Raw genomic sequence first — 8,638 nt, 5'->3', positions numbered from 1 at the left:
GTTCTTAGAGTTCGAGGTCCGTCTAGTGTTTCTCAGACAACAGAAACAACTCAGCTGTTTCGGGTTATGGTCAGTGGCCTGGGGATTCTGTTGGCGGGGCTGGGGGGAGAGAGAGGGCAGGCTCGCCCAACGCTGTTTTGAGCAAGCTAACAGTTATTTTACTTACACGCCTTTTTTTTTTCTTATGGAAATGTTCATAAGCACCTATTATGGACTGAATTATGTCCCTGGCCCATTCATGTGTTGAAATCTTAACCCTCAGTATCTCCGAATGTGGCTGGATTCAGAGACAGGGCCTTTAAGAAAGTAATTAACGGAAGAGCAGAGCTTCCTGGGAGGCCCTAAGTCAACAGGCCTGCGTGCTTATAAGAAAGGAGGAGACGCACCCAGGGGAGAGACCACGGGGAGAGAAAGAGTGGAGGCGGTCGTCTACGCGCCGTGGAGAGAGGCCTCAGGATGGCGACCTGACCTTGGATTTCCATCTCCAGAACGGTAAGAAAATGATTTTCTCTCATTGAAGCCACTGAGTTATTTGAGCCACTCGTGGTCCTGTTACGGCGGCCCTCACGCCCTTGTGAACTCCTACAGGACCCCCAAAGGAACAGAATCGTGTAAGCAATCTTACGTACTCCCCACGGTGCTTTGACAGTACCAGGTTTTGCTTTTCGTGCTTTCATTATCTCTTCAAATGGTTTTTCTGGAGTATTCCAAAATAAAGCCCAGACGTCATAGAGTTCCCTGATAAGTAGTTCAGGATGCCTCCCTGTTTGAGGACTTTTTAAAAACACACTCACCGGGCCGTGATTTCACTTAATGAAGCCAACAATGATTTCTTAATCCCTCTCATCCAGGCCACAGTTAAGCTTTCCCAGTTGTCTCAAAGGAGGCTTTAGTGTGTTTACAGATCCTTTGAATCCAAATCCAGCTCGTGTGTTGGGTTGGTAGCTTCGGTGAGTCTGTCTTATTGTAGTACCAACCGCAGTCTGTACCCTTTCCGTGGTAGAACTTGACGGGAGATGCTGGGTTGTTGGCCCTGTGTTGGCCCCGCTGGGGTAGCTGACGGCTTCTGGATCGTGGCGTTGAGTTCGAGCCTCTCTGTGTTTTCCATCATTTGGGGTTTCGATTTAGAAGCTTTGCTGGGTTCAGGTTCAACGTTTTAGGCTGTGTTATTTCACTGGGGGTAAATTTTGCATTTAAAACTGTTCAAATAATCATGACTTATTTTGTATGGGAAATCCTGTGAACAATACATAAAAATCGTCTCGGGGAACAAGTAGAGACCGTGATTTTGCATGTTAAGGACCAAGTAAAGACAAAATGAGAGAAATAAATGCAGAAGAGGTCTGGGTCCTCATGTTAACTAAAAATCTGTCCTGGGGACACCTGGGTGGCTCAGTCAGTTAAGCGTCTGCCTTCGGCTGAGGTCATGATCCTGGGGTTCTGGGATCGAGTCCCACATCAGGCTCCCTGCTCAGTGGGGAGTCTGCCTCTCCCTCTGCCTGCCCCTTCCCTGCTTATGCGTACTCACTCACTCTCTCTAACAAATAAAATCTTTAAAAAACTTGAAAAAAATAAAAAATAAAAATCTGCCCTGGAACGGAATTTGCTGACTCTGGGAATGATCCCCATCTATGTTTGAGGTCACAAGGAATCCGACTACTTTCTTTTTCTCATTTCTTCTAAACCGTGCTGGTGTGCCATCTGGGTCGCTGTAAATACAAAGCCGCCCAACCGGAGTGGGCCCCCTGTTCTTGACCTTGTCCGGGCTTCCTTTCCCGTGAGCCACTGGAAGCAGCCCGCTGGCTTGCTGTATCTGTGCTTCACCCCCGTGCTTTCAGGGCTCTGCCCGTCCGTCCGTGAGAATCGGGCTTCCCTAAAGCCCTGTTTACAATAGCCCAAGGCTGGAAACGGCCTCCCCATCCTTCAAAAGGGGACTGCTTAAAAACATGACGGAATACTAAGCAGCCTTTAAAAATAGTTCTCTAGGGCTGCGTGTGCTCCTGAGACCCCGCCGTCTCCCAAACGTGCAGTGAGGAAAGCGAGGTTAAAAAGTGCAGACAGTGGGGGCACCTGGGTGGCTCAGTCGTTAAAGTATCTGCCTTCGGCTCAGGGCGTGATCCCAGCGGTCTGGGATTGAGCCCCACATCGGGCTCCTCTGCTGGGAGCCTGCTTCTTCCTCTCCCACTCCCCCTGCTTGTGTTCCCTCTCTCGCTGGCTGTCTCTCTGTCACATAAATAAATAAAATCTTTAAAAAAAAAAAAAAGTGCACACAGGGCAGGCCGCTATCTGGGTAACACAAGGTTTACGAGCCGTGTGGAATATTACCGCAAGATTCCATGAGAAACGAGGGAATTGGAGGACCAAGGGGCTAGTGGAAACGCCGAGTTCGCTTTTTATGGTAGACCCTTTGTGCCTGTTGAATTTTTAGCCATGTGTAGAAATGACTTTTTTGAAAAAAGAATCCATTGCTTTGGAAGTGGGAGCGGGCTGAGGGCTTGTCAGTGACGCCCCAGCGCCGAGCCGGTCGTTTGCTGTTCTTGGGCCTGTGTGTGTCAAGGCCGGGAGATGACAGACAGCGCTGGGGCTTTCACTGGGAACAGTTTTCAGGTTCATTTGATCACTTTGAAGAGGGAAACCAAACAGACTTTTGGAACAGTTTTCACATCTCAAACGTGTTCTGTGTTTGAAAGGCCTTTAGCTCACAAATAGACCTTTCTCTGTGCTGACATGGCCCACTTTGAGAAACTCAGTCAAGTAGCTTGTACCCCCCAAAAAAGGTATAAATTATGATGACTTCTGATCAAACATGGAATGTCAAGTCTGGAAGGAAGAAAAAGAAACTTCCAAAATAGGCTTTATGGAAACACTAACACAGACTATCATATAGCCTTTATGTTGCAGGGTCCCAGCTAAGGGCGTCTATTAATAGACCTGGTGAAACAAGAATGGGGGCCCATAAGGCCTGGTCATTTTTAAAGATAGGAGAATGAGCTCTTGGCTTTAGAATTCTAGAGCTGTTAAAACACCTGCCAGCAAGACCTCTTATTGGTGAGGATTTTTTTTTCCCCATTACCTTGTGTGTGGAAAGACCTTTTCAGACAAAGTGCAAAAACCATTCAAGAAAACTCAGTCACGGCTATGAAGCGTGATAGTGTAGTCCAGAAAACCTGTGCTTACAAATTTGAAAATAGTCACCGAGTGCTTGCGTTAACCCTCAGGCTCCCATGCTGTGGGAAAGCCTGACTATGGAGGTAATTCCTATGAAAAGGATTGTCAGTAAGTGCAAATTCTATAGAGCAGGAAAAAAGAGATCGGTTTCAAAATAATTATCACAGACTTAATTGATGAGTGTCCCGAGGGCTGTCTTGTCATGTGACAAGGGTGTATATACACGGAAGGAGATGCTTCCTCGTTCCAGGTTCCTGGAATGTCTTGATTGAAATACCACAGCCCAGGAATTCCCTGGAAATGACTGTCTTTCACCCTGTAGAGCCCTTCATTTTAAGGGCTGAGACCCTCCTCTATGCATCCCAAGTATGGGAGCTTCTAGATGGTGGGTCCTCTGAACCTTCCCCGTAACTCTCTTCCCAACGAGCTGATCGGTTTCCTCATGGATTCTTTTGGGTTAAGGAATTGACCCTGGATATACCAAAATATTAAGACGTCACAAATAGAGCGTGGTGGCTAAAGGCTAGTAGTGTTGAGCCAGAAGGATAATGGATGTAAATCTTAACCACCCTGTCACCCCTGTCTGTTAGTTATAAAAGCCACAACAGAGGTTGGAGTAAAGGCTGAAAACCATAATACCATCTCTTGACTCCAAAGATTCCTGCCTCTGGAAAGGTCCACCTCTCTTGGGCTCCTGAATCCAGTTGCGACAACGGGCGTGCAGTGTAATAATAAGATGAACGATGGAAACATAGGAGAAATGAAGACCAAAGGGGAAGCAGGTGGCTTGGGGGGGGGGCTTTAGGAAGAGGATGTGCTCTGAGCATTGCAGGCGAAGGTAAAGCAGGATGTGGGGGTTAAGGAATGCTTGTAGTCTGAGCTCACAGTGTGACAGGGACCCTTCTCTGGTGTTGGGTGAGGTTGCTACTTCTGAGGGTCTTGGTAAGTCCAGGGGGGCTCTGGTGTATTTGGAGTTTCTTTTAACCAGGGTTGCAGTAGGGCAGAGTTCTCAGGCCTTTGCCTTTATTCCAGAACACCTTTTGTTCTTTTCCTCTCTGTCCATCTCCTGCTTCATCTCCTCCCAAGGGGAGGGACTATGCATCTAGGCAAATTGCAGGAGGTTGATGAGGTCATAATACTGTGGGCAGGACCCACATAGACATAAAATAATTGCATCCCTTTTTGCTGATTCTCTTTGATCCCTGTCGCAACCCCAGGTGTCCCGGAGCAGTGAGCGCTTTCTGCCAACACTACTGATTGTAAGGTCCCTCATCTTCAAGCGCCCTCAGAGGCCCCAGTTTCTATTACAGGAGCTGTGGCACATAGGAGAAACTCAATAAACGATGTCGAGATTGAAGACCGCTCTGGCAAAGAGAAACTCCTTCCTCTTGCTTAAACGTGTTTCCCCTTAGATTAATAGTAAAGGCTCACCGTAGTTGTGACATATTTATGAGTTAAAGGAGTTTCCTGGGAGCCATTACTGGCCTCAGATTCGGATTATAGCTACCTTGGCGATCTGTGAAATGGGTTGATGCAATTGACCTCTGTCAATCAATTCTTTCCAGCAGTAGTCTGTCCATGTGTGAAGAGCTCCTCCAAGACTGTTTTGAGGCACTTTGGAACTCAGAACACCTGCTTTTATGTAGGCCCATTGGGATGCAACAAGACCTAGAGGTTTCTACATAAGGGTCTGGGGAAGTGTACGGTCGACAAGAGGTGGGTCCCAGGGCACCTGCAGCAGAAGGATCACGTTGCTGCCACAGATTTCTGAAGATGTGCTCTTGGTTCTGGAGCCGGACTCCACGGGGGAGCCTCTCCATTCCCATGGCAGCTTCTTCCTCCTTGCAGAGGCCGCAGCTTTGTGGGGGCGGGTACTGGGGACTCATTTGTGCGAGCTTATCCCAGATTCTCTCTCTCCAGCCTTCCTACCAGTTCCAGGGAGACACATAAACATGTCCGCCTTTCGTAACTGCAGAGGGTAAAGAGCGGTGAAGAGAACAGACATGCCAAAAGACCCAGAACACCCCAGAGAGACCCTGGCAAAGAAGCAGATCGAGGGCTGCTGGACTCGTGTCCTGTGACACTGACCCCAGCTTCTCTCTCGGCGTTTCCTTCCACTTATCCACAGAGCTCACCCCCTCCCCACAGGCAGATGTCTGCTTAAGTAGCAGAGAGCCGTGCTCTGATGTCCTTCTGAGGTGACTTCCCAGATGGTGTCCTCTCTTTCTACTAGGCCCACTTCCGTTTTCTTCCTAGCTCTTACCACCACCAGATAGGTTAGAGACTAATGTATTGATTGCTTGTGAGCTCCAACTAGAACATCGTGTTGGTGGGGCGCCTGGGGGGCTCAGCCGGTTAAGCATCTGCCTTTGGCCGAGGTCATGATCCCAGGATCCTGAGATCCAGCCCGGCAACCTTTCTCCCTCTCCTTCTGTTCCACGCCCCTTCGCCTCCCTCTGCCTCGCCTCCCTCTGCCTCGCCTCCCTCTGCCTCGCCTCCCTCTGCCTCGCCTCCCTCTGCCTCGCCTCCCTCTGCCTCGCCTCCCTCTGCCTCGCCTCCCTCTGCCTCGCCTCCCTCTGCCTCGCCTCCCTCTGCCCCGCCTCCCTCTGCCCCGCCTCCCTCTGCCCCGCCTCCCTCTGCCCCGCCTCCCTCTGCCCCGCCTCCCTCTGCCCCGCCTCCCTCTGCCCCGCCTCCCTCTGCCCCGCCTCCCTCTGCCCCGCCTCCCTCTGCCCCGCCTCCCTCTGCCCCGCCTCCCTCTGCCCCGCCTCCCTCTGCTTTTAAATTCTTAAAAAAAAAACCACACACAAAAACCCAAACCACAGTGTTGATGAGAGCGGGACTTTTTTTTCACAGCCGTGTCCCAACATCCATCTAAAACAGGGCCAGGCACATAAGAGGCAATGAATGACCACTTGCTAGATACAAGAATGACTGCAAGCTAATAGTAGGGCCTTCATCAGTTCTTGGCTTTTGATATGCATTTCTTTATCAGATTCTTACACCAGTCTAATAAGACAGATGATAGAATCATCCACATTTTATAAACCAGAAAGCTGCCACCGAGAGGTTGAAGAACTTGTCCAAAGCCATGCAGTTTATTAAGATGAAACTTAACTCAAGGGCAAGGTAACCATCGGCCCCACGTTCTTCACCACACTCTACTGCCCTTTGAGATTTTACCTTCCTGACCCTCGATCTCAGATTCTCCAGCAAAGATCACTTCAGCACAAGTCCTTACTTTTGGAAAATAGTTAAAATCTGCTTTTTATTGATCATTTTTAATGGGGAAATTGACCCAAAATAAAAAGCATAATAAAATATTCAGAGAAGCCCAGCGTAGGAAGAAAGCCCATTACAAGATCTACAAGGGATAGGAACAGAGGTAACCTGCTCAAAGATTGTCATTATTTTTGTATTCACTTAAATGACTTCAGAAAAATACTTTGAGATAACTAGTTGGAACACTGAAAAAGCTCAAGCGATTTTCAAAAATGTTAGGTCCTGAGTAAATTAGTACTCGTTTGATCTTCCTGGTTATGTGAGTACCAGGGTGAGGGGAGAGGAAGTCTGTCTGCGTCACCCCTCAAGATCTTGTCACCTCAGAATTGCCTTTTGGGCAATCTTGCCAGTACCTGGAATGACACCATCAGTGGTGACTTCTGTCTCCTGTTAAACAGTTCTCCTGAGGGAGACAACTCTTGAGTGTTCTGTGTCTTTTATGTGAATGTATCCAGTTGCTCATGAAAAGAGTTTCTTAAAGTGGAGAGGGGTAGAATGCACATGAGGACTTGTGTTCCTGAGTGAGGACAGGGAGCCGAAAGCCGGGGAGAAGAGGGAAAGTCAATCAGCAGGTATCCCCCTACTTGGCACATCTAAAGTGGGAATTTAAATGAGTCTGATAACAAAAATAAAAAAAGATGACTTTCTTTAAAAAGTTTCTCTTGGTAAGCTGTTACAAGGTAAATGGAGACATGTCACAAATTGTAAGGGTTTATTTAAGTGTTAATTGATGGGAATCAGGCGGCATCCACTATAGCAAATCGAAAGGAGCTTCGGCGAGTCGCACAAAATGAAAGACTTCCATGGGCACAGGGGAATGGAAACAAGGAAACGAGGTTAAAAAGAAAACCAACAAACAAACAGGTTGGTTCTTGCAAGGTGACTTTCCTTTATGGAACGGCCACGGTCTATCAGGCAGATTACCTAGTGTTGATCGAGGGATTCCAGAGTGACTGGTTTAAGATGCCATTTCTGGGAAAGCCAAAACTACGTCTGTTTGGTGACGTGGCACTTAGCGTAAGCGACTCCATTTTGGGCCGACGCCTCTTCATTCCGCCTGTACGCCCAGCACCTCCTAACTGAGCCCAGTGCCTGGCATGTGGTAGGAGCTCAGTGAATGATGGGTAGATGAGTGTACGGTTCGTAAAATACGCCTCGGGCTCTTCCCTCCCCTCCCTCTTTCCCGTCCTTCAGGCGAGGTTTTACCTTCTCCCTCTCACCAACCTTCTGCCTGGGAAATGAATTTCTTCTCTGTCCAGCAAATATTCCCGTGGTGAATTTTAGGAAGAATTAATCACCTAGAGACAGTAAAATCTATTCAAAAATTTGAAGATTAACATGTCCTCTTCCGTCCTAAAATGTTTTGTATGTTTATCTTACCTCTGTGCGTTTGGCTGATAAGCCTCGGAAAGGTAGGGGCTTCAAAACTTTGCTTCCTTAGTGCTTTCAACATAAATAGAGCTGGTGATTGGGTTTTATAAGGAAACGCCTTTTTTTTTTAAAGATTTTATTTATTTTTAGACAGAATGCACAAACAGGGGGAGGGGCAGAGGGAGAGAGAAAATCCCAGGCAGGCTGCACGCCCCTGGGGGTCGACACGGGGCTCAATGTTGCAACCCCAAGATCATGACCTGAGCTGACACCAAGGGTTGGATGCTTAACCGACAGAGCCACCCAGGTGTCTCAGGAAACGCCATCTTTCAATTGGAGCAAACTAAAGGGAAGCAGGAGAACCAAGACACCAAGGATGGTATCTTAATGCTTCCATATCTCAAAAACAGGATTGGATAGTGCTGGATGAAATAAGCACATTGATCGTTAATAACATACTGATCTCAATCGAATAATTATTTTTTTAAAACGTCCTAATCTGCACATGAAGTGTGTCATCCTACACATACATGTGGGACTTTAGGAAAATGAAAAGTCTATCAAGGGCAATGCCATAGGCTCTCCTTTCTGATGGAGAAGAGCTACGCTTGATGGCTGTGAGACTCCTGAAACTACATTTTGCTTTTGGGTTACGCTGAAATTTTTATTAATATTTTTCCCAACTGCAGAATTTGAGTGTTTTTTTGTTTTTTTTTTGAGGTCGCATTCTATATTCTTCAGCTCGATTTCCTTCCCAAGAATCTGTTCTCACCGCTACTGATAAACCCTGTGGTCTTTCTAAGGCCAAGTCGTTTGAATT

At 47.6% G+C, this 8,638-nt stretch overlaps 1 long non-coding RNA gene across 1 annotated transcript in view; it reads left to right on the top strand.

Moving 5' to 3' along the window:
• The first annotated feature begins 392 nt into the window (after positions 1-392).
• LOC148110139 (uncharacterized) overlaps positions 393-8,638 on the top strand; it is an 80,453-nt gene continuing 72,207 nt past the window's right edge. Inside the window, exon 1 of the long non-coding RNA XR_015724595.1 lies at positions 393-492. This is a non-coding gene — a long non-coding RNA (uncharacterized LOC148110139). The remainder of the gene's footprint in view (positions 493-8,638) is intronic.

This window comes from Ursus americanus, chromosome 5, assembly GCF_024610735.1.
Source record: "Ursus americanus isolate L20-20 chromosome 5, mUrsAme1.1.p, whole genome shotgun sequence".
NCBI lineage: Eukaryota > Metazoa > Chordata > Mammalia > Carnivora > Ursidae > Ursus > Ursus americanus.
The sequence above is the reverse complement of the archived record's forward strand: the minus strand, read 5'-3'. Positions and strand labels throughout refer to the sequence as shown.